This window comes from Lutra lutra, chromosome 5 (genome assembly GCF_902655055.1).
Source record: "Lutra lutra chromosome 5, mLutLut1.2, whole genome shotgun sequence".
NCBI lineage: Eukaryota > Metazoa > Chordata > Mammalia > Carnivora > Mustelidae > Lutra > Lutra lutra.
The window spans coordinates 75,777,715-75,804,476 of record NC_062282.1 but is presented as its reverse complement, the minus strand read 5'-3'; the positions used below and the strand labels follow the sequence as shown (position 1 = coordinate 75,804,476).

The 26,762-nt window shown below is 44.6% G+C and overlaps 2 long non-coding RNA genes across 3 annotated transcripts in view; one reads left to right on the top strand and one right to left on the bottom strand.

The window, feature by feature from the left end:
• The window catches only part of LOC125100385 (uncharacterized), a 270,547-nt gene that overhangs the window by 208,088 nt on the left and 35,697 nt on the right, over positions 1 to 26,762 (bottom strand). The gene's annotated exons all lie outside the window — the stretch shown is intronic.
• LOC125100386 (uncharacterized) lies at positions 13,552 to 26,196 on the top strand. 2 transcript variants are annotated; one of them, XR_007127525.1, is made up of 5 exons: positions 13,552 to 13,739; positions 19,427 to 19,531; positions 22,923 to 23,026; positions 24,694 to 24,908; positions 26,028 to 26,196. It is a non-coding gene; the product is annotated as an uncharacterized LOC125100386 (long non-coding RNA). The 2 variants fall into 2 exon arrangements; XR_007127526.1 differs by having other exon boundaries at positions 24,691 to 24,908.

The following is a 26,762-nucleotide window of genomic DNA, read 5'->3' as shown; positions in this document are numbered from 1 at the left end:
CTGACCAGAAACCTGATGATAACATAAACAATCGATCAACATATATTCCTATGTTATATGTATTATATGCTATATTCTTGTGATAAAGAGAGGTGGAGAAAAGAAAATGTTAAGATCATAAGAGAAAACACACTTTCAGTACTGTACTGTAAAAAATCTGCGTCTAAGTGGACCCACGCAGCTCAAACCCATGTTGTTCAAGGGTCAACTGTATGTTCTTCTCATTTACCAAGGCAGGGCCTTAACCCACTTGCCCATCTAGTGTTTACCCATCTAGCCATTCGCCTGGGAGAGCTGCAGAGGATGGAAGTAATAGGAGGGGATGAGGCTTAACGAAAGTCTACCTTCTGTCCTTTTCTAAGATGTACACAGGGTGATGTTCTCAAAGGGATGATGCCAGCCTATTTTTCGAAATTGCAGTGTAGTGACGCTAAAATGCTATCTTTTATTCAAGCCAGAGATGGCTGGGTCCAGAGATGGAACGCCTTTGTGTCTTTTTAGCTCGGTCTTGTGATTTCTGGCAGTGTCGTGGGCTTGAGCAGGCTGCCTTTTGGGACAATGACTTTTCAAATGTCAATAAGCTACTCTCCTTAGGGGGAAGGGAGGAAGAAAGTCAGTCTGGGCATGGCATGTGGAACACCTTAACCAATACTGTTAAGTTTTGTGAGTGCCCTTATTCACAGTTAAAATGTTCTTAGTCACCCAGGTATGCAAAATGCAACTGTATTTTTTCCATCAAATATCTACTCTATTAGATACTGTGTTCAGTCTCACCCCACTCCAGGGAGTGCTTCCTTAGCTGTGTAATGGTGGAACAGTAGCGCCCAACTCACAGAATGAGGACTGGATGAGGCAGTGTTTCTAGAAATCTGGAACCCAGGGGTCTGGTCTCTGTGGCTGTAATGATGTATGACCCATGGCATTCCATGCAACTTTCTTGGCTCGTTTTTTTTTTTTTTTTTTTTTTTTCTCAAAGGCAAGGTAATAATAATTCAAGTGGGTGCCACTTAGTTTTATTTCAATTTTTAATGCTTGTGTTTATGTAGTGTTTTCAAGCTCCTCCTGTGAGGGGAATAAGAGCATTAAAATGAGAATTGCAAAGGTAATGATTCTAAAACCTCATTCAGTAACAAATGGCAACTGGGAGGCTGTAGACCATCCTGGGGCAAGGCTTCCTCATTGCTCATTCGGAGGCAGCCCGTACCAGTTCAGCCTGTAATAAGACCAGGCCTTTACAAATTCATACTAAATCTCAGTTGCTGTCCCTGTACAGATTCCATGCTGGCTCAGGGTAACTTCTACAAAATGACTGTGCCTTTCCCATAATTTATGTCCTCTTTTCACTCTGTGGGGGCTGAACGGAGATGCCTGCAGGAGTGTGAGTCTGATGAAGGCATTGCAAGGCTCTGTGTGTGGTGGGGAGGTGCTCTATGCTGTTCTTGGCCGGGCTGGTGGTGCTTCCCGACCCCACAGGGGCAGGAGGGCTCAAGGTGGATAGTTCTCAGTTGGCCTCATTTTAAAAGGGTGTGATGGCTCAGGGAGCAGCCGCCATAACCAAACAAAGGAAAGACTGGCACTCCGTTCCTTAGCCAGACCAATACTTTAGGATTCATCCAGCGACACCCTGGATCTATGGGAAACCTGAGGAATTCAAAGGCAGAACCTAAGTTCAGCGTAATGGGTCTTGAGGCTGCTGGAGAATTTGCTGATCTAGGAAGCATAAGGGTGAGATAGAGGGAGATGTGTGGTGTGGGGTGTGTGTGTGTGTGTGTGTGTGTGTGCATGCACAGTCACACCCTAGGAAGGTAGGGATAGAAGGGTCTGCCATTGCTAGAATCCATATGCCTTTTGGAATTGGTTGCTTGAGACGTCTGTCCCAGAAGTCATCAACCCCTTCCTGGGAGAAGCAGGGTTGCTTAGTTCTTTGACTTCCAGATGTTTTGGAGGAAGGCCTCTGGAAAGTAAGCCTCTCTGGGTAGCTTATCTCACTATCAAGACCTTGCTCTTTTATCTCTACTTCTGGTCCCACTAAAGGGATGGTCCTCATTGGCTCACAGTTCTGTTCAAGTCACCAAATGATACTGAGCACTTACTCTAGGAGAGGCATTCTTTATCAGAAACCAAGGACAGCGGTGATCAAGATGGAAGCTCTCATTTCAAGGAATTTACAAAATAATAGCCTCCCATCTGCTAACCATATCCCAAGCTCTGTCCTAAGCCCTTGATATTTGACCTTTACCACAGGGATAAGTAGTAGATGCATTCACCTTATCCCTTTTTACTGATGAGAAAACAGTCACAGAAAGATCAGTTAACTTACTTAAAAGAACACAGCTAGTCAGCTACAGAGCCAGGATTTGAACCCAGGCAGTCTGACTCTAGACTTGATGCTTAAACTATGATGGTTTGCTGCATTAGACCTTCAAGGGGAATGTAATGTGTTAAGTGCTGTGACATTAAGGCCAGAGGTGAGAACAGAGGAAACCACCTATGAGAAGTGAGGCAACCAGACATTACTTCCAGAGGAGGTGATGTCAAAACTCAGGTCTAAGTAGGGCTGCTTGCTAAACCATCTGGATGGACACGTGGACTCCAGACCAAGGGAAAGGAGATGGAAAAGTCTTATGGCGAGAGAGGGAGAGAGAGTGGTTTCCTTATATTTAAAGAAGAGAAGGAATTCAGTGTGGCTGAATCCTAGATTTCCCAGCAGGAAACATTCAGAGATGAGGTCGGGGAGGTTTATTCATCTGCTGAGCAAACGTTCATTTAGCATCTGATGTGGGTCAGGCATTATGCTAAGAGAACATAAATCCATACAATTAAGGTGATTCCCTCATGCAGCTGTCTAAAAAATGAAGTGATACTTCCTTAGCTCACCTGTTAAAAAAGTTAAACTTGGAAAGAAGGCAAAAGGTGAGTAACGTGTTCTTTCGATATCGACTGGGCATTGTAGAGCAGACTGACGTGAAGATGATTTAAGTGTCTAGATTCCTGCCTGCCTCTGACTTTGCTATTTGCCAGTAGTTATGAAATCACTCTTACAAAGCTGGATGCACTATGTAGGCATCCATCAGGTAGAAACTGGAACTCAAAGGTTACAGTCTTACTGGCCGATAGCATGTTAACAAATTGTATCTGCCTCCGTGTTTGTTTTCTGTTGTTGCCATAGCAAATTACCACCAACTCAGTGGCTTAGGACAACACAAATTTATTATTTTACAGATTTGAACATCTAAAGTTCAAAGCAGGTCTCACCGGCCAAAAATCAAGATGGACATGGACTGCCTTCCCTTCTAGAGGCTCAAGGGGAGAATATTTTTCCTGTTCCTTCTGGCTCTTGGAAAAATTCAGTCCCTTGGAGGTAGAGAGCAGAGGTCCCTGTGCTCTTGCTAACTATAAATCAAGGGCCATTCATAGCTGGCAGATGCCTCTGTTTCTTGGCACATGGCCCTCTCCCTCCATCTTCAAAGTCAACAAGAGCAGGTCCTCCTCCATTCATTCTGACCTACATTTCTGCCTTCCACTTTCATTTTTTAAGACTTGGAATTAAATTCTGCCTGTCCAGATAATCTGGGATTATCTCCCCATCTCAAGATCCTTAACTTAAATCACATCTTCAAAATCTCTTTTGCCAGATAAAATCACATGAATATACATTGTGAGGATCAAAGTATTAAACATGGTTCTCTGGGGAACCATGTTTAGCCTACAACATTATAATGACTACCATTATTTCGGAACACCCGCCCTTTTTTGGTAAACTATGTGATCCTGTTCCTCAAAAGGCAATTTTAACTACCTTCACCAATCTTACTGGTTCCCTTATTGATGAGTCAGTAAATCTTTAACATGTTTATTCTATATTTGTATGTTTTTAACTTTTGGAAAACTGTAATTATGCTTGTTCTGGAGGCTTCATTCAGACTACCAAGTGGACTCACCTGTCAGTGCCCACTCAACTGTGATACACAGGAAGTGGATTTCACGGGCTGGTCAGCCAAACATGCTACTTTGGCCCCTGATATGGAGCACAAGTGATAATAAAACTTTATCATCCCTGACTCTCTCTCTTTGATCTAAGTCTGTATTTTTCTTTTAATTTCTGGGTCCTTGACCAATTTTAGTTCTGGTTCTGATCTGTGCATGGTCAGTATCTTATTTGCCATCGGTGACTACAATGACCAGAGCCCTGGTTTTATGGGCTGATCATTTGGTGATTTTTACTGGAACGATGCTATCTATTCTCTGTCAGGTGAGAAACCAGTTTCTTAGTCTCTTCAGTTTGTCTATTTGGCCATTTGTGACCTCAAATCAATTAAGAAAATATTTTGTTCTTCCTGGAATGAGGAACAGCCCTTTGAGGTCTGGACCACTGAGTTTTTATATTTCTGTCTATTCATGACCTGTGATGGCATTTCTAGAAATGAAGCTACAAGCTCTCTGAAGGTTGTGTGTAATTAAGGAAAGTCTTTACTTTTCTTTGAGTGTGAAATATGTTCCTTTTCCTGAAGGGTATTAGTTAGATTATAATATCTCATAAATGAAATTAATTGCTTTGTAGAGATTTTTAGCACTTATATAAATTACATATATTCCCAGAATCACCCCCAAAATAAAGAAACTGAACTTCCAATACTGTAAATGGGCTGGCTTACAAAAATCCTTTCTTACAGAAAAGTACTAGCTAAGAGGCATTTTTCTAAGAATCAAAATTCAAGCAATCAAGGTGAATCCTTAAGTAAATCATATTGATTTAATCATTTTGGTTTAAAAAAATGTTAAACATACTTTCTCTGGTTTTATCAGTAATGAAGTATAAGAATCTTTAAAATCAAGGTTTCAGTATGTTTTTCATGAAGAAACTAGCTAATCTGAATTTCCTAAACTTTTAAAACTAATTGACTGATTAGATAAGCTAATATTACTCCTACATAAAATTGAGAGTTATGAAAATATAAAAAATTCTAACTACACTGAATGGTAATTCTAAGAAATCTTTTATATCAACAGCAACTATGATGATAGTGTGTCAGTGTGAATATAATTTCCAACACCCTTAGTTGAATTTGAAATCATAGATTAATATTAAATTGAGTAAATTAATGAATTTTTTGGATACCTAGGTAATTTCTAAATAAAATAGAATACAGAAGTCTTGGTTACTTAGTAGAATCTTAATATATATCTACTTTTGCTTCTATTTTCATGGTATAGAGTAGTGATATATTTGGGTCCCGTTAATGGATGTGTTCCTTTGTTCACTTTGAGAAGATTTAAGATCAATGGGGGTAGTCTAGGGGCTCACACTACATGCTTTCTGGTCAGTGTAAGTGCTTGATTATATTGGGTAGCTCTCAAATACCTATCTAGCTCTCATTTCTCTACGATATAATTTAGTTGCTTTGGTTAGAAGTCTTAATCAACATAAACAATTAAGACTATATGCTGGGAGTACTGACAAAGAGCTACTACATGGAAGGCAACAGGGTGTGTCTCTTAAGGGAAAGAAGGGGTAGGTTTGACTCAAAATGGTCTGGATGTTACTGGACATGGACAAGAATAATGAAAGACAAAACTTGAATATAGGAAGTGGTAGAAGGCTTATATGAATTAGATTTTCTTCACCTTGGCTTAGAACACGTACAAATAATGAGTCTGAAATCATCAAAGGAGTGTGCTAAAATTTTGAAAAAGTTTGCTCCAAGCTGTTACACTTATTCTTAAGTATAACAAAAGGGGTATAGGGGGAGATGCGGAATCCTTCCTGTCAGATCTTGTGTTAATTTAAAACTAGAATTTGATTTTTCTCTGTTAAAATGATAAATTGATCTTAGAGCTTGTAGCCTGCTTTTACAAGTGGAAGGACAAAGTTATTCACTACCTTCTGTGTTCTCTGTCTCGACAGCAAGGCTTCTGATTCCCACCAGCATAATTTTCTGTGCTGTGTGCTTACTTTATCATTCCCTGGATTCTTAAGGATCTAAGGTTTCATGAAACTGTGTCTCCTTCTTCTATATTTACTTAAAATACTGCATTGCTGCTTTGATTACTAGGGAATCAAGCTATTGTTTCTAATTTAATCAAGCTGCCAAATTATAAGTCTTGATGTTGCCATCCCCAAACTGGGACTATAACTTAGGGAAAAGATGGATATATATTATTTTTACAGCAAAACATCTTTGTGAGGTCCTAAAGTCCCATGGGAACTCACAAAAATTTATTCTACAGTCTTATTTTAAAAAGGATGCTAGAAATAATAAGGATTGTTTTGCAGGTCTCTTAATTAGCTCAACACTGCTGTAAAAGCTAAACAAGAACAAAGGATCTTTCAAATCAAAGTAGAGTTTTGTATAGGTAAAATGAGATGAATGTTTTACCAAGTGTCCAGGTTACAGAAGGGAATGGTAGGTGCCAGGGATCTGTTAGGGCTCTCATTGTCCATTACATGTTCCTGCCCAAGAGGGAACATTAACTGAACTCTCAGGAGAACAGTTATGTGTTCAGGGCATACAGATAATTTAATCCCCTTCCATTTTTATATTATTTCCTGCACAAAATGAACCACAGATACATAGTCACTTCTATAGGTGGTTTTCAGTCTCCTCTGACATCTACCTGAAGGCCTGCAAGCTAGAATCTGTATCTTCAACAAAGAAAAACTCAGTCTTGAGGAAAGAATGGTACTGGATACCAATAACTATTAACATACAAAGACAAGACTTATGGGTACATGTTCCAAAGTATAAAGCTGACATTATCTAGACAACCATCAGACTATATCAGGGAACTGGTGAGAACTTCCAGAATTCTTTTTAGTTCAGAAGTCCACAATTTTACGAAAGGAGCTGCTGGCCCGACATCCAGGGGGAATAAATTTAGTTTCATAGGACTAAATTAACTGATGAGAGAAAAATACACTTAAAGTATAGTAATTTACTTTGGAATACTGTTCTTTTTTAAATATCCTATTCTGATATATATAAGAGGAAATCTTTTTTCTTCCTGTTTAATCTATCTCACTAGTACACTGTGCTTTAGCAAACTGAAATAGAACACTTTTAATGCTAATCTGATTCTTACTGATACCTCTGAACTCAGAAACTGATGCATTTATTGAGTTTCTTTACTTTGCACAGCAATATAGTTATTTGCGTAGGTTCAGTGAGGATTTGGTCTCCTTTTCACTAAGATATAATTTGACAAATCAGCTGTGCGCCCAAGGCCATATCTGGAGTGTCATGTTGAAAATTAACCTCATTCCCCTTTACAAACATGTATTTAACCTGTGGCACCAATGTTTACAAAGCCATCCCAGGAAACCCAGCCTGAGATGTGTCCTGTGGCTCTCAGGCTCTCAGGCTCACAGAAGGGATGGGAGTCACTTCCTGGCATGCTGGTGATCTTAATAAAATATATATGATGTGGAGCATAACAAATAGTATGGAGGACAAGGGGAGTTAGAGAGGAGAAGGGAGTTGGGGGAAATTGGAAGGGGAGGTGAACCATGAGAGACTATGGACTCTGAAAAACAATCTGAGGGGTTTGAAATGGCGGGGGGTGGGAGGTTGGGGGAACCAGGTGGTGGGTATTGGAGAGGGCACGGACTGCATGCTGCACTGGGTGTGGTGCAAAAACAATGAATACTGTTACGCTGAAAATAAATAAAAAATAAAATAAAATAAAATAGTAAAATAAAATAAAATAAAATATATATGATCTTGAAAAGAAATTCAGCAAAATCTATTAGTACTACATGTGAGATCTAGTGGAGTTTCTTGGGCTTTGGTTTCTAGCCTTAAATTTAGACAAAAATAACCAAGCCTTTTAAAAGGCCCAGTCTGAGATTCTTTAATAAAATTTCCAGACAGAAGCTAATTCTCTGGCCTTAGTATGGCTTTAGTATCTTACTTCCCCTTTGTAAACAACCAAGCTAAAACGTAAGGAGACTAGCCTTCTTGGTGGTCAAGAATAGTCTCTGGGGGCGCCTGGGTGGCTCAGTGGGTTAAGCCGCTGCCTTCGGCTCAGGTCATGATCTCAGCGTCCTGGGATCGAGTCCCGCATCGGGCTCTCTGCTCAGCAGGGAGCCTGCTCCTTCCTCTCTCTCCGCCTGCCTCTCTCTCTCTACTTGTGATCTCTCTCTGTCAAATAAATAAATAAAATCTTTAAAAAAAAAAAAAAAAGAATAGTCTCTGGATACTATTTCTGATCAAATCAGGAGTATGGTTCAGGCAAACCTTTCAAAACGTGGAAAAAAGGCAGAGAGGGCACCATGTCTCTTCAACGTTACATGGGAGAATGGTTTCCCAGGCTTGAGGATTACTTAATTATCCAGGGAAACAGACCTGTATTGGGCTCTGCTATTATGGCATTAGACGCAGTGAAGTATTTGTCTAATATAAAAAAGATCACCCTACACGTTAGGCTTCCCTGCTCTAGAAGATATTCCAGTTTTATGTCTAGCTCAGCAAATTTATTTCAGAATGCTATGTCTCGTAGATGAGATCATCCCTGTTTTCCAAAATGCTCCTTGAACTACCTTTATCATTGTGCTGATTCCCTCATTATTTAATAATCTTTGACACATATTCATTCTATATTAGAGTCATGCTTTTAATTGTTTGAAAATTATGACTCGACACATATGACCTCATAAGATGGAGAATGGGGTGGAAACAGCCTCTTTTTTCCCCCAACGGGTTCCAGGAAGTGTCATCGCCCTGGCTTCAGACTGAATGGCACTTCCCCATCCTCTTCCATTTCCTTCCTCCCTCCTCAGGAGCTGGGCAGCCACTGTGGTCAGTCTCTTCCAGAGCATCTTGTTAACTGCCTCACAGGGTCCTAGGCCTACATGATAATTTAGGTCTCACCCCAGCCAAGTAAACCAGGGCTTGCTCTAAGCTGTTCCAGACACAGCGAGGAAGCCAACAGGAAGGAGACATTTTTGCCATTTTATCCACACCTGACAGGGCTGTATTTTATTTATTTCTTTATCCAATGACTAATTTATTTACCCACTGCTATCCAATGATTTACTTGGTATTCATTCACTCATTAAGACCCCAGAATCTGACATTAGAAGCACAGTGGATGGTTTATTGATATAATTAAGTGAAGCCTTAAAAGCTGTCCTAAAACTGACTGTATGTCATGGAGTAATTGATAATGCAAATACTTTTTTTTTTTTTTTTGGTACGAAGGCAGGGATTTTCTAGCTAGCTGCTATAATAAATAGCCAATTTCCGCAGGTGAATGCATATGTTTATTTCTTACTCTTGCAGAATCTGGTCCGTGATGGAGACATTCATTCAGACACTTAGGCTAGAGATTCTCTGCTGTCTTAAATGTGAGACTTCTTCCAAATTTCCCTGGACACTGGTATTCAATTGTTGGCTGCTGGAGAGGGATCTGGGTGAGAGGTTTCCATGGGTCTGGCTGGAAATGGTATCTTCCACCCCATATTCCATTGGACAGAATTCAGTGACAGAGTCACAGTGACCTGTAAGGGGGAGTGGGATACAGCCCCCACCTCCCCGTGTTCCTAATAGAAGAAATGGTCTTGGTAAGTCACTACCAAGTCCCTGCCACAGCTCTTAGAACTCAGAATCCCAGAGTCCATTCAGTCTTCACGGACACTCACTGTTGAGGTCCCTAGAAGAGGACTTGAGGTTGTGTCTGTTGAAAACCTCATTTCACTAAGTTGACCTGCTGGCTCAGCAGCAATTGCTATGTTAGAATGTTCAAGGGTGAAAGTGACTTTATTTCTTATCTGCAGACCCTGGGAGCAGAGAGAGTCCCTTTCTGTCTTCTTTTCCTTTATCTGGACAGATAGGAAGCTTTCAAGGTTATTCCCAGAACTTTCTTCAGTAGGCCCTGGGAAACGCTGACAGTTCTAGGCTGGGGATTGAGATGATCCCGTTAAGTTCCTTGCAGGTAACTCAAGGCTGCTCTCTTCCGCTTCAGGTGCCGTACCTGGTAGATGATTCTGTACATGGGAAGCATCCAGAACTGCAGGGTTCCAGACAGTCTCTAAGTTCCGTGACCAGTATTCTGAGCTTTAGAGAGATTAAGCGGTTTTCCAGAAACAGCACACTAGTTCGTGATAGGTCGTAAACAAAGCCAAGTTGCTCTGTTTCCAGCCCACACTATTCTGCCAGGCAGCATTCCATCAAGCAGTGAATGATTCGTCTTTCATTTTAATGCAAAAGATAACAAAATGTCAAGTCAGCAGCAATATGGGTAGATAGAGTATTTTCTGAACTGAATTTTCTGGTTAACTCTCTTTCAGCCAGAAAGGCTTTTTACATTAACCTGTGGGGCTGAATATTCTCCTGACCCATACCAGCTAGCTTTCTGGCCTTAATAAGCAGCATTTCAAAAAGCAGGCACACGACCTTGCCTTAACATTGTTCAAAAGGACAATTATTATTCCCAAGTGGGGAAGGGAATGACAATTTCCAATAACCTGAAGCTCAATCATGGTGACCTGAATAAATTCTGAGAACCTGTTGTCAGGTACTTTCTCCCCTTAACAGTCTTTCAATTTCGGAATTCAAATCACAGTACAAACTGCTTACTGAATGTACCAGACGCAGTGTTCCTGCAACTAGCAAAGGGAACCTGGGAAGTGAGTACACTTTCACCTCTGCCACTTTGCCACCCACACTTCGGGAGGAGGCCCCGATAGGTCTGTCAGAACACGGCAAAAATAACAGGGTTCACTTCGTGCCTTGTCTTTGAACTAGACTCATCAAACAAGCACCATGCTCCCTTTGCTCCCCACACTTTTACTTCATGAGGACAATGTAAGAAAGTTTTAGGTACTATATCCACTTTATGACAGTATATATTGAGTAATGATAAAAGCTTTCTCTTATTGTTATCATGGCTTCTCCCTATTTATTTTACATTGCTCTGTTCTTAAAATCATATTATCTTATGGTTATAAAGACTTTAGGCATGCTTCCTTCTAGCCATGGAGAAACTGAGGCCTGGAGATGTGGCACAAGGTTCCCAGGGTCACACATGGAACTTGTGGTAGTTTTCCTGACTCTACCTCCATGTCCATGTCTGCATTCGGAATAAAGATTTGCACAAAGTAGTCCATTTTCAAAGAAAGCCTTGGAATGTGTCCTCCCTCTTTCCGGATCCTTCGATAACAATCATTTGTGTAGCAAAAATTCCACGGCCATAGAATCAAGTACTGGAATGTTCTATTGGAGTTTCCCCTTCCGAGGTGGCAACGACGCCAAAAAAGAGACATCTGCTGCCTTAGTGGGGCCAGGCAGCTCTGCCGGGCTGTGTTACCTCATTTTCCTGAGGTTCTACAGCAGAGACAAGGAAACGGCAACCTGGGGTTACAAACTTGTCCCAGATCACGAAACTTGCACACGGAGAAGCCAGACCAGAACCTGGTTTGTCTGGCCACACCTAGGAGGATGACCCCTCTTCTCTCTTTGAAGACACCAGAAGGTCCTATTTATATGCCCATTCCCATTATTCCCGGGGGGGGCGCTCAGGTTCTATACAGAGAGGGTTTCCTAAAGAGTGACTCTCTTCCACTCTGACCATCAGGCTCCCCTGAGATAGAACCCTCCCTGAGGGGCCCCAGATCCTCTTGCTGCCTAAAGAAACATACGGGTAGTTTTTTACATACCCAAGTACACAGAGAAAATTCCCCCAAATGTAACAGCAGCTGTGTATTCTCGAGAATCTGCTTTGCAGAGACCAACTAGTCACCTGGACATGTGTTCGAGCCTTCAAACCAGCACAAGCCATTGTTTCCTTCCCTTGCAGAAACGTCTCACAAAATCAGTTTGCACACAAAGTACCCACCATCTGGTATTTAATTTTCACGTCAGCCTCTTGTCATGTTGACTTCTAATTTGTCTTTTTTAAAGGCAAATCTGAAATGGAGGTTTATTATTTTATCCTTGTTTTTATGACTACACTGTTACATATCCATGCATGACCTTGTTTTGTCCTTTAAAAATTCACAAATATAGTTTCATCTTTTGCAACTTTCTTTTTGTACTGGACATTATGTTTTCTAGGTCTACCTGTGTTGATATATTTAGCTCGGCTTCATGCATGTATCCCAGTGTATGAATATACCACAATTTATTGATCATCTCCCTTTTGAAAGTTATTTAAGTTATTCTGAATTTTTTTGTAATTATAAACTGTAATGGTTAATTTTATATGTCAAGTTGACTTGGCCATGGGGTGCCCAGATATTGGTGCCCAGGTATTGGATCAAGCATTATTCTGAATGCTAATGTGGGTGTCTGGGGATGAAAGGAACATGTAAACCAGTAGAATGAAGACAAATGGCCTCCCTAACGAGGTGGGCCTCATCTGATCAGTTGAAAGCCTAAGGAAAACAACTAGGCAGACTTACTCTCCCTTAAATAAGAGAGAATTCCCCTTCCCTGACTGCCTTTGAATGGGGACATCTGCTTTTTGCTGCCCTCAGACTCAGACTGAAATATCTCCTCTCCCTCAGTCTCGAATCTGTTCATCTTTGGGCTGGACCCCACAGCACGGGGGTCTCCTGGGTCTCTGGCCTGCCAGCCCATGCTACCAGGTCTTGGGTCTTGGCAGCCTCCACAGTCATGAGGGCAATTCCTTCTAATAAAACTCTCTCCATATATACATGCATCCTACTGGTTCTGTTTCTCTCTAGAGCCCTCACTAATACACAAAGCTGGGCCTTTTTATACATGGCTTCTATGCACAGGGGTCCGAGTTCCTCCAGAGCGAAGACCTATGCAAGGCCCTTTGAAACCACCTATCTGCCTGATCTCAGGATCCCCTCCTTCATTCGCGCCATCTTCCCTGCGGGCAAGTCAGAATCTCTGCTCCCCTGTGCTTCTTCACCACTTCCTCTCCATTCTCCACACATGTCTATGCTGGCCTCTTAACAGCAGCAGCAGTACCTACAATGTACAAGATGGCGCCCTTCCTCCTGCACCCAAGTCTTCTCAGGTAATGGCTCCAGGCAAGCCAGGTGCTCCCTCCATCTCTGCAGTGTGCTCTTTCCCTCCCACCGGCAGTTGTGGCCTTACAGCAGCGCAGACAACTTCTGGGTGTGGGAGAATCCAACGATTGGTAACATAGCCCTGCCCTGGAGCAGCTCTGAGTTCAAGAGTAGTGGTAGGCGGGTAAACAAACTAAAAACAAACCCTCGAACTAAGGCAGCACCTGCAGAAGGAAAGCCAAGCTGGGCGTGGGGAGGGTGGCGCTGTGGAGGGAGCCTGGTCAGGCCAGCTGCCTGGAAGGGGAAGAACATCCAGGCAGCTAGATCTGGGGGAAGTGTGCAGACTGCTCCCCAGCACCAAGGAGAAGAAGAAGAAGGAAAAGACATCCTAGTGGAGAGAAGAGCTGGAACAGAGCATGGGGCTAGGAGAAAGCTGAGCCAGATCAATTCAAAACAAGCAGGATGAGGCTAGGAAGGCCGGCGAGGACCAGGTGTTGGAGGCGTGCTACCCCTGAGGAGAGAGCTCACCCCCAGCCCTAGGCCATCAAGACACCCGCCACCTGGGTCATCGATCATTTATGACACGACTGAATTAGGTTGTGTGATGTGCCTACCCATGAGCGTGAGGTTTATAAACAACAAAGATGAAGCCAAGCTAGAAACCACCTGAGGTTTTTCCTAGGTTTCCAGATTTTTCGTAGCAATCACATTTCTGAGAGAACACAGCTACGAAGTTGGCATGGGTTGGCTGCCCTTATTTAAGGTAAGGAGGGGCTTGGTTGAATCCTGTGACCTGAAAGAAAGAAAAGCTTCCATTCAACAGAAGGGGTCTGGGGCCTCACCTCACCATTAGACACACCACTTTCATATTTTAGAAACACAATTAGTGGGTCCTGCTCATTTGATCAGTGTTGTCTTGCACTAGGAAGGAAAAGAAAATCCATTTTGAGAACCTGCTATTTTATTTGGTTTTCCTGGCGCATTCTCCCAGGAAGGAGTTTCTCCTATTTTAATTACATCAAGTTGGGTTTCAGCACCGCTGCCAGGAACTGAGGGCTGGCCGTTGGCAGCCTGACTTCACAAGGCGTTGTCACTACAATGAAATTCATTTACTGTAGGAGAGCTTATTTCTACCTGCTGTTAAAATCACCTCCATTCTACCACACCAAGAAACCCATATATTTTGTGGGCTCATTTGCTTCCTTCCCGTACATTCCCGCCCCTGGCTGTTTCTCACAGCAGACAAAAGGGAAGGGTAAACAGAGGGTGTCAGTGAGAGCCAACAGAGCGACATTTCTCTTTGCATCTATGCTGCTATGTTTCTTCACTGCTGGCAGTGTCCCTGGGAGTTTGTCTGGATCATCCTGCTGGACTTCTTCCCCGCTTCCGACCCAGCTGTCAGTAGAAGGGCAAGGACTTTTCTTTTTCTCTTTTCTCTCTCTACCAGAGCTCCAAGTTTAAAAGATAATTTTCAATCCACTACTCTTGCCTCTGGATGCTGTTTGGAGAAATCTCACCTGGAAAGTGAGTTTTGCTAGGAGTAGTTCAATAAAGTGTTCTTTATTGAACTTCTCCTGAGCATGCCGTACTTATTATAGGGGAAAGCACAGTGGCTCTTGCTCTCTCCTTGGCTGTAGACGTCCAAACGAGGGTTAAGTGAAATGTATTGGAAAGTGTGAATTTACACAAAGGTGAAAGAACGCAATAGGTCTTTAGGGCATTGAATAATTAAATCGACAATAACCACCCATGTTGGCAGGCCTACCATGTGCAGGGCACAGTGTACTCTGAGAAGCTGGCTCCAAGTCTGAGCTCTGTGGGGTAAGGGGCATAATTTCCTTATTGATGGCTGCACTTCTAGGATTTAGCTCTGCTTTTGGCCTAGAGAGGTGCTCAGGAAGCTTATGGAGAACAGGAGAAAGAAAAGTGGGCGCACATGACCCCATCTGATTAATTTTATCCTCAAAGCTACTCTTATGCGCACTTACGGTCTTCAAATTCAGTTTTACAATAGAGGCATTCTCTTTTCATCACCTCACTTCATCTTTCCAACAAAGCAGTGGGTTCAGTGATCAGGGTCTTGTGTCTAAAGCCCACATGCTGGTAGTAGGATGTGATTCTGTTGCCAAAGACCATGTTCCTCCCGGTATACCAGCTGTCCTGGATAGAAGAGGGCCCTGCAAGGACATTGTAGAGGAGAGTGGGGCTGGGTGTCACCCGGGCCTCACCCCCACAGTGCTCCTTGCAGCTGTCAATGGCCCAGGGCTAGGAACTGATAGTTCAGGGAGGGGAAATGCCTGTGCAACCTGAAGGGAGAGTTACTCCTTAACAAACACTCTAGCTAGTTCCAGCATCAGAGATGGAGGATTCCTTTTAGCTGTCCAATGGTTCCCAGATTAGGCTGCAAGCACCCACTGAGGAGAGAATCCCTTCACTGATGTTCAAGGTCTAGTACAGGCATTGTAAACTGGGGCTATTAAAATGAAGAGAATGGATCAGATGGCCTCAGGGGGATGGGAGACTGCCCACCTCTCTTTCCTGTCCAATCACTTATCACTTAATATAGGAGAATTGTATGGAAGTTCTTCTCTAGGAGCAAAGAGATGTCATGAAGAGAGAGAAAAAAAAAGCATAACATAAACATGCTTATCTGGCATTCCTTTGTCATGAGGTATCTTGCCTTTCTGCTGGCTATTTTGACCCTTGAAAATCTCATTTTATGGGCTTTTATCCCCCTCAACTTCAAAATGAGTAAAAATAAATAAATAAATAAAAATAAAAAGTCAGCCAACCCTACCGGGCTTTAGAGAGTGGGAGACTGGTGGGAGCATGCTAGAGTGTTTGGGAAGCCTGAGACTGTCTGCTCCACGGGGGAAAATCAGGCTGGCACAGAGAGGTGCTCAGGAGATACTGGTAGAAGACAGGAGGAAGGCAAGAGGTGGCACACAGCACCTTCTTTTTCTCTCCGAAGCTACCTGAACACTGGTCATGCCTGTGGTTTTCAAATTTAGTCTGATGATGCCTCAGGATGAACGGACTCCTTCCAAATTCATGATAGACCATTTAAAATCTCCGTGAAGTAAATGGCCCTTGCTACTGCATATCCTTTCAACCTAAAGAAGGGCAGTGAAGCTTAGTGCGACCCTGTCCCACCACAAATGTGCTATTCCCTCCTCTCAGATGTAGGACCCTCCCGGGTTGCCTACACAATGCTGAATGGGGCCAACACCTCAGCCTCCAGTAGACACTAGTTTTGGATGTCTGTGGCTTTAAGAGCAGAGGAAATTATCAGAAGAGGGAGAGAGAAGATGGCTTTGGCCTCTAGCCTTCCATCCCCCAGAAGTGATTGTTCTAGCTGGCAAAGGACCTGTCCTGAAAGCTGGCCCTCACTTCCCAACAAGCTCTGTTTGCCCTTGGATCTGACCCCAAATTCCAATTTTCTCACAGTGCTCAGATTAGATGTCTCTTTTGGAGCTGACCTAGCCTCAGCCTCCAGACCCCTCCACCCTCCCTGCCCCAGACTGGCCTCATTTCACACTCCCACGCCTGACTTTAGGTCCCACCCTTCATCGCCTGCACCTGCCCTCCATTCCCTGGCCCTGGGCCTCTCCTGCTTAGGTGCTGGCAGGAACTGTGACTGTCTCTATCTCAACTGCTAAGGGACAGAAGCTCCTTCCCACATGGCTACCTCTGAGCTGCTTCTTCATCACCCCCAGACTCCTAGAATGGGACGCTGAACAGCCTGTACCCTCCAAGCCATGCTCTTGGATTCCCCTACAAAGGAGAACAAACCAGTCTTCCCCGCTGGGGCACAAAGCCCCATGATCCTGTCCACAAGCGGACCTAGACTTCTCTGCTCAGAAGGCAACCACATATACACTTACTAAACAATTCAGAATATGTCCTCTTATAAGGGTTGACTGATTTTGCCAAACCTCCAAATTTTTACTTTAAAAAACTGTTCTAATTCTTTCTTTTAATTTTTTTTCTCACCATCCTACTTCCCCTCCCCCCAGCCATCTACCACCTCCCTGCTAGGGAGGCTGAAGTGCATGGGACTCTTCACCAGAATGTGAATTCTCTAATAAGTCACAGATTATGGGTACACAAGGGTCACTGTCCCCTAAGTAGAACTGTTTCTCTGAGCCCTCTCTTTCTCACAGCTCTCTATGTGTTTCCCTTTCCAAAGCAGAGATAGGAGCACATGCGCATTTCTTAAAATCACTATGTCTCAGGGTACAGGATGGATCAGAAGTAGGCAAGGCTGGAGAAATCGAGGCTTGTGAAGAGTTAATGTAAGGGTCCTGATAAGGAGGGCGCCTGGGTGGCTCAGTGGGTTAATCCTCTGCCTTTGGCACAGGTCATGATCTCAGGGTTCTGGGATCAAGCCCTGCATTGGGCTCTCTGCTCAGCACGGAGCCTGCTTCCCTCTCTCTCTCTGCCTGCCTCTGCCTACCTGTGATCTCTGTCAAATAAATAAATAAAATCTTAAAAAGAAAAAAAAAAAAAAGTCCTGGTAAGGGACATTCAGGACACCCGTTGTCCCAGAACATTTGCAACTACTTAGAGGAGCCTAAGTAATTTTAGACAAAAGATGACACACAGCAGTCTGCCAATTCCCCAACGTCTACTTCCCTAGCGCCCAAATCTTGAATATTCTTCTTATTATGTAAGAAAGATGTCTATCAGCTGCAGGGAGGATAGAAGCAAAGAGAGACACTGCCTGTCCACCAGCACTTCTTTATAGTCTTCAGGCTTGTCACCTACTGAAAAGGAAGTCCCTGAAAGCTGACCCATCAGATTAATACCCCCCTCTGAGGGCAATCAACGGAGTCAGAGGGAAATCCTGATTTGCATTCCATCCTCTAAAGGAAGCAGAAATTATGAGTCCATTTCTCAGAGCCCAGTCACTGGCATCTTCTCCTGACTTCCTTCCAAAGGACGATAAACAGAGATTCAGGCCCAACCTGGGAACCCAAGGGGAGATGTGGTCAAGCAAAAACCAAATTTTCTAAAGGAGGCAAAGAGGTTTGAGGCTTCATGGAAAGATGTATTATTTAACAAGTGCCTCAGAGACGTCGTGAGATAGTGGGATATAAAGTGTCCCTGCAACAGTGGCTGAGAGCATTTTCAGTTATAAATTAAGAGACTCCAGAGTCAGAGGTAGGAGTATGTCCGGCACATAAGCCTCTGTAGGTTATTAATAGTGAAAGAGGAGGTTTAGATTATTTTCAGCGTAACCTTTTGGAAATTTGATTTTTATGAAAACCATTAGCAAACAATGAGCTGATCAGGGGGAGAATAAACAAAAGATAACCCAAGCAGAAGGACATAACTCAAATCAGGGGGAGGGATAACACAAACAGAAGACCAAAAGAATGCAATGCTCGCTCTTCCCTTGGTTGGAGTTAAGAGAAGAGAAAGGAAGGAGAGGGGATACTTGGCAGAGCTCCAGTAACTCAAATCCAAGTATAGGACATCTTCCTTCATAGCATGAAACCCATGGGTACCCAGTCCAGCTTAGAAGAGCAGGAAAATCCCAGGAGAAGCAGTGAAACAAGGAGAGTACAGTGCAAGTTTCACTCATCCTCTAGGCCAAAAATGGCAGACAGGCTTAATTTATGGACTAATTTTATGAATTAGGAGTTGCTTCTTTACATTCTGTACTCAACATTCTGTACACAACTTTAGATCTCAGATCAACAGTAGAGTACTGCAATGGACTAGTGACTTTTGTCCCTGGCCCAGGGTTGGAGAGTGTGTTCTACTAGTGTGGACAAGAGTGCTACCTGTTGCCCGGTCCAGTTTACTGGCTTTCTCTGTATTGTAGTTTAGGGTCAAAGGCCAGGCTAACACTAAGATGAATTGTTTATCTTTGTCCTGTACATTATTTCTCATGGAGATTTATATGAGAGTGATGTATTATCAGCAGGTGGTGTTCCTGGATCCCTTGGCACCAAAAAAATCTAATAAAACCTACCCTTGATCCCCCAAATTTCATATGAAGATATTTTTGGAATTTGGGACTTAAAATTTTCCCTTGTAGGGCCAAGTAAAGCTTCCAGAGGTCTTGTTGATTACTTGGGAAGCAGGTTGGAGACCGGACCTCTGGGTAGACATCAGTGAGCAAGGATTGTTCCTGGGCTCTTGCCCTCCCTCCCATCCATGAGACGTGATGCTCCAGTTCCTCGTCCTATGGTCCAGAACACCATCGATCCTGGATGCCATGGGGCCAGCTCAGGAGGGCCTAGGGAAATGTAAGGACTTGAGTTGAGATGACTTGATTCACCTTCAGTTAACCCACAAGTGTCATGTGGGGGATGTCGACATGATCTGTCTGGATCCGGTGATTGCTTTTTCCCTCTGACGGCCAGAGACAGATGTTCAGGCATCTATGTGAAAAGCTTCTTGGAATAAAGTAGATTTATTGATTCTCATTTATGGTTACAGGGGTCCCCCTTCAGAAACAGGATAAGGAATATACATGGCAGACCCCATCGCTTAACTGCAGACTGACCTTTCTTAGAATGACAACTCTTGTAGTACGGGTGAAGTGTGAGTACAAATAGAACAACACCCACTGCCTTTGGGTCAGAGCTCATTTCATACTGTTCAAAAGAACATACAAATCAAAACCTTCGTCAAGTGCTAAGTACCAAGCCAATAAGACTGGTTTTGTTGTAATGTTTGCCCTTTGTCATCAGGAAAATAAAACAGAATGAAACAAAGCAATGACCATTTTCTTTTTCAAGCAAGCAATACGAAGATGAAGGGATGGCTTAACTCTTTGTGCCTGGGCATTGTCTCCATTCCCAGGTAACAAATGCATCTTGAGGGCATTATATAATGCATTTGTGTATTCCCCCACATCTCGTGCACAGTAGGTACGTTTGATCGAGTACTTAATTTGAAAAGATCAGTTGCAGCGTTGAAGAGTAGAGAGGCCCGTGCACTTCCATGTTTCCTGCTGTACTCCCAGCGCCTACCAGAAAACCTCATTAAGAGCTCTTCTTGCCAGCAATGTGGGCAGGATGGTCACGGGCCAGTTTTACCTGTCTGAGCCTCATCTTTCTCATAAGTAAAATGGGATAAGCACGTCTAAACCACTTCATGTCTTTGCTCAACGTTGCTTTCTCTTCTAGCAAAGTCTTGCCTCTTATTTCAAAACCTTGCTCAGGGTCTGTTTTTCTTTGAATCGTTCCTTGACATCCTCTTCTTCCCTGGGAAAAGATGGCATCTCCTTCCTTTGGGTTCTGCTAAATTCCATAATCACTTTTATTAAAACACCTAGAGCCCTTTGTGACATTTATCTACTTAAAAGTCTATCTGCTTCTGTTACACAATGGTTTTCCACAGGGTAGGAACTCTGTCTCATTCATTCCTGAGCAGCAGAAACTGCATGTATAATTTCTGAATGCATATAGGAACAGGTAACAGAGGACTATAACCAACCAAGCAATATGACCCATTCTGGGTTTTAGGAAAATCCGCCTGGCATGGTTGAAGCACACAGGCTAGAGTTCAGAAAGAGTTAGATCGAAAGCATCAAGGTTCCTTGGGACTCATTGTCTCCGGAATGCTTCTGTTAACCTGCAGAAGTAACCGTGCATCATGTAAGCCATTACTGTCTCCCTGATCTGAATACTGAGTCTGTGGAGCCTAAGACAGAGATCACATGTCACGAAGAGACAGAGAACAGCGCAGGAAACACTGAACTGTGTAGCCCCTTGGGAAGGGATCAGCCTTGGTGGGGGCGGGGCGGGGCATGGCATGGCATGGCATGTGGGTGTAGCCAGGGGTGGCACAGGGTGATCAAGTGGGCACCTGAGCTCCTTCGTCCACTGTACAGCTCTCTCCCAGGGCTGGTGAGCTCCAACAGATCTGTACACCCATTGCTACGGACTGAATGGTGTGCACCAAAATTCCTATGTTGAAGCTCTAACCTGCCAGTGTGATTGCATTTGGACACGGAGCCAAGGACAGAAGGAGCCAAGGACAGAATCTGGGTTTCGTAATGTCACAGGGTGGGGTCCCGGTAAGATAGGATTAGCGTCCGTATAAGAAGAGGAAGAGACACCTGAGCTCCCTTGCTCCTTTACCGTGTACCCTCTGGTTCTCCCCTGCTTCTCTCTTTCTCTTTCTCTCTCGGTGCCTCCCTCCCTCTACTGCCTTGTGAGCACACAGTGTGAAGGTGGAGGTCTCTAACCCAAGAAGAGGGCTCTCGTAAGAACTCGAATTTGTTAGCACCTCTATCTTGGACTTCCAGCCTCCAGCACTGTGAGACAGGAACTTCTGGTGTGTAAGCTCCCCGGTATGGCAGTTTGTTACAGGAGCCTGAGAGGACCCATACACCCATGAAAATAGTCAAGATACAGAACAACTCCAGCAGTCATTTTTTTTTTTTTACTCCTTTTTACAATAGACTGAAAACCTCTAACCTTGAAACTCGCAAACAGATGTCTGCTATAGGAAAACACACAGTCCTTCCCCAAATGCCTCTTGACATGTTTTGTTACCTATGATGTCATCATGCCAAGTTTTAATGAAGAAAGGAAGCCATTATGCAATTAAGGCAAAGAATTCATGGTAATTTAGCCCCGAGTATCCAATTAAGTTTGGCACAGTCGCCAGCTCTCAACTGGTTCTGGTAACCTGCATAAAATCTCCTGCGGAAGCTTCACAGTATCTCCCCAGAGGCAGCAGATTCTCTGAGCAGAGAGGATTCCAGAATGTTTTGGAAAAGAGATTTCTCTCTGGTGTCTTCCTCATTTCCCTGGAGCCAAATTCCCTCTTCCTCCCTCTGGGAATGGTTTCCTAATCCTTGTCACTCCTCCCCCAACCCCCACTCCAGGAAGGATCAGTGCAGCCTCCAAACCCTGTCAGCTCCCTGAGGGGACCAGTCTCCCATGGCTCCCTGCTGGGCGCCTGGGCCCAAAACACTGTCCAGCAAGAGCTGCTGTGCAGAAGGGGTTTGTGGAATGAGTCCCTGATTAAATGAGGTGAAAAGATTTGACCGACGGCCGGGCAGCCATTTGAAGTCACAGAGCTTGAGTTGTAATTCGTGAAGCCAGCCTAGAATGTTGTCTAGTGAAGCCTTTTGATTTTTCTGAGATCTCTGGGTGGGGTTGCGGGGCAGGGCCAGCAGAACAGAGAAATTATTCTCACTGCCTAGAGAACTGGCCTGTTTTGTCACAGCGTGAAAAGCCCCTCTCTGCCCGGTCTAATCCGCATCTGCTCCCCGTCTCCCCACTGAGCTCTAGGTAACTAATCGTCCCAATCTCCCCAGACAGCTTCATAGAACTCAACTACATTGTGTGTGTTCTGTTGCTGCTTTCGCCCATGTTGTTGTCCTTTGGAGAACCAAACTAAAATGGAGTCACATATGTTAGGAACAAACCAGAGTTGGCCCATGCAAGCGCATTAAAGAAAACAAAACCACCTTACCTAAGTGGCAGAACATTTACAGCTCTCCTCTGGGATCAGCAGAGGATGCCAGCCAATCCCCAGACACCAAGTCTGCTCATGCCACCCCTGCACTTGCTCGTTCCTGACTCAGCTCCCAGATCCAAACATCAAAGAAGATGACTAGGTAACCAACCAGCTGAAATGGTCAAACACTCCCGCACTTACCCCATAAAATCCCGTGGTCTATGAGCAGCACAGAACTGCTGGTTCCCTCAGCCTTGAGTTTCCCAACATGCAGGTGGAAACCCCCGAAATAAACTCTTTCTGCTTCGTTTTACTCGGTGTGCAGTCAGGGTTCGGCACCTTTCACACAGGCACTTCCCACTTCGTCTGCTGTGTCCTCCTACCGGGTCTTCACGTCCAAGCTCAATCTCCTTCCCTTTGGAGCCTTCTCAACCCCAGCCACATACAGCCTGCATGTCTGCCAGGGGCTCTCGTGCACGCTTTGCACCACCTGCCTCTTGTTTGTCTTGCCTGCTAGATGCTGAGCCCTCAAGGGATGCTGTTGAGTCTTAATCATCTTGTAAACCGACTGCCTAATCCAGGGCTTTGTATGTCAAGCCTTTCAACAAACACTTGTAGAAGGTAGGGGTCCGGGGAGCCCTTCTCACTTTCCCCCTTTACCCCCGAAGATAGGCCGCTGCTGTGGGGGTGGGGGAAGCACAGCCTTAGTATTCAAACAGCCTCCAGTTTAAATTCCGGTTCTCTGCCTTCGGGATTCGTCAAGTATTGCTGGGTAACCAATTAACAGCAACGAAGCCCTCACAGCACACCTGCTGGCCAGCTCCCGGCGCCTGCAGGCCGGAAGCCCAGGAACATCTGAGTAGGGTTCCGTGCTCACAGTTTCCCAAGACTGCATCACAGGTACTGGCCAGGTTGAGTTCCTTTCTGGGGCTTGGGACTTTCAAACACATGTGACTGCTGGCAGAACTGAGTTCCTTGAGGTTATAAGATGGTGGTCCCCTTCTGTGGCTGGCTGGTGCCTGGGAATGCTACCACGTGGCCTTCTCCAACTTCAAAGCCAGCAAGGGAGGGTCTCCCTCATGTCCAGTTGACCTCATTCCTCCAATCCCTTACTACTTCTGTCTCTTCCTTCTCTGTGTAGATTTAAAGGGTCATATGATTAGCCAGGTCACCTGGATAGTTTCCCTTTTGATTAACTCAGAGTTAAATGATCATGACCTTCATACCATCTGCACGACCCTTTCTCCATGCAACAAACCCTAATTATGAGAGCACTGTTCCATCACCTCACTGGTTCTGCCCACACTCAAAGCAAAGGACTTATGTAAGAACAAGGATCATGGGCAGTCACCTTGGAGTTCTGCCCACCTGCCTTCTCGGGCTACATTACCCGCTTTGCAAGGTCAGTTTCCTCAGAAGGAAAACAGGGAAAAATAAACCTACTTCCCAGACTCTTGGTGAAGATGAAAGAAAAAATGTGAAAGAGTAACTCAGTGGCCACAGGTGTCTTCCTGTTATTTCTGGCCAGCTGCCTCATCACTGTATCTAGGGATCAGACACTAGCTGGACTGGATGCCCAAGAAACGACTCTACATCCTTAGTAATGAGTGCAGATCTAAAAAAACAAAACAAAACAAAAAACCGATAATGTCCAGCGATCTGATTTTTGGAAGGCAGTAATAGCTGAGATCACCCAGGATTAGCCCAGGACCCAAGTTATGGTAATTTCATAAAGACTGAAGTCTGAGCTCTTCAGTTACATTACTTAGACCATTGTTTATCTCGATTAAACAAAAAAACACTTGTTCGTGGCACTCGAGTTTTAATAAATTAGATGTTCTGAAAAAGAAAACCCATGGCACGGGGTTTTAATATACTAGAAGCTCTGAGTGCAGAAACAAGGATGCTACTGGCTTTCAGGATCCAGCCAACATGGATGGGATCAGGCCAAGTCAGTCCTTTATGGCTCTCCTTCTCAGTCAGTCCTTGCTGCTGGCGTTGTCTTATGGTGCTGACTCCCAGCCCTACTGCCTGGGGACCGTGATAGTGCTGTCCCACCTAGGCAACTCCTTCTCCAGACATTGATTCTTCCCAACAAAACTTAACAGTCCTGTGTTCTATCCCTTTGATAGCCATCCGGGCACCTGCCTAATTAGGTACAGGAACAACAGAGACATCAGTCAGTGAGAATGGCTAAATATGGTAGCTCTTTCCCAGTTATATGTACGCTTTACAGGGGTCTTCAGCATTACTCAACTGAAGTAGATTTCCTTCTCTATCCAAAGCAGAGTTCCATGCTTCCCGGAACACACCAGGTCATTGCTCTCTGCTAGAGCAAAGACTACTGCTGCCATAGGTCCACCAGGGGTCCAGAACATGCCACTCCTCCACAAGGACAGATTCCATGACTCCAGCCCTCACCCGAGATGTGACCTTAGCATATGCATTTTCCAAAGGCCCGCTGTTCTTCATTCACCCCTAGGAGACAAGATGGTATCTCCGGGTCAGAGGACTACAATAATTACCAGTTAAAAGCAATTTTTTTAAAATTTATTTGACAGACAGAGATAACAAGTAGGCAGAGAGGCAGGCAGAGAGAGAGGAAGGAAAGCAGGCTCCCTGCTGAGCAGAGAGCCTGATGCGGGGCTAGATCCCAGGACCCTGGGATCATGACCCAAGCCGAAAGCAGAGGCTTTAGCCCACTGAGCCACCCAGGCGCCCCTAAAAGCAATTTTTAAGTAGGACTTGGTACAAAACCATTCTGTACCAGTGGGTTTTTAGGTGCAAGAATAATTGGGCATTATCCTCTAAAACTTGTATTTTACAAACATCTTATATTTAGATAACAAAGAGAATTAAAATATGGGTATTCTTCCATTTGTGGGCGGTCTTTAATAATGAGTTTAGAGACACAAAAATTCAATTAACCCCCATCAAAGGTGTGTATGTTCCATCCCAGCAGTGGTCAGCAAACTGCACCTCAGGGGCTGAGCAGACCAGTGGCAGGTTCTGCCAGCTGGAAGCCCTAGGGCACCTGTAACACCGAAGGGGAATCGAGGGCTCTGGCTGGATGGCTGGAGAGGGCTAAGGCTTAGTCATTTGAGCTGTGTAGTTTCACTGTCTGCTTTGGGGACTTCGAGTGCAGTCTAGAAGCAGTGAGTGCCACTCACCTAGAACCCTGCAGGCTCTACCAGAGAGCTTTCTGGGTGCCATACCCTCCCCACAGCCCAGCCCTAGCTCTGGCCACCATTTCTCACTTAATTTCTGTCTGCCATTCCATGCTTTCCTCTGTGGCTGCAAACACAGCCCGGGTATACCTTAATTGTGCCCCCTCCCTGCCTCTCTCAGGCTAAAGTTGATTGCTAGGTTTGGTTAATGCCATTTAGAACCTATAGCCTTTCCATTTTGTCTACTTCTGGTCTTGCCGTGATCGTCACTCTCACACTCAAGCACGCCCTCGTGTACTCTCTGGACCCCACATACAGAACGGCCCGCAGTCCCTCAGGTGCACCATGTGCTTTCTTACCCGCAGCCCTTTGCACAAACTGTTCTCTCTGCCAAGACAGAAGGCTCTCCTTCTCCTCCTCAGGCTTCACCTGGTTATTTCCTCCTTGGGCGTCAGGATTTGATTTAGAGGCCACCTGCGTGAGGACGCCCCTCTACTCTGAGACTCTGCTACTGCTGCCCACCCCTGGTTCCCTCAGCCATCACACCACACTAGGGGAAAACAGCTTGGGGACTGGCCTGTCCCTGCCACCAGGAGGTGAAACTGTGAATCTCCGGTAACATACCTGCCACTGGCTTAATATTCAGAAAATTTTGTGGAAGTAGGGGGAGGGAGGGAGGGAGGGAAGAAAAGAGGGAGGAAGGGAGAAAAGAAGAAAGGAGAAAGGAAAGGACATTGGAATGATGTGGCCTTTGAGGCAAAGAAGTTGGGTGGGGAATATGGAGGAGTGATAGGCCATCCCGAGCTCCTGGACCATCCTGAAGAAGGAGCAGTCACAGACAGCCTGAATCAACGTTTCAGGCTAAAATCAGGCAGGCGTCCAGTCCGAGCCAACAGGCTCTGCCACACGCTCACTGCAAGATGCTAGATGAGTCCTTTCCTCTGAGGAAAGCATCAGCTTCCTCCTTGAAAAATGCATGGTTGGTTGGTTGGATTATTTATTTACTTATTTATTTAAAAATGCGTGGTTAAGAGGGACTCTCTGGCTTCTGCCATCAATGAGAAGAAGTTTAGAGAGAGCAGTACTGCCCCGATCCACGGGACCCTGAGCAACTTCTCTGCCCCAAACCCACTCCTAATCTTTCTGTTGTTGTTTAGTCTGAGAGAGCTCGTGATTGGGTTGATGAAGGA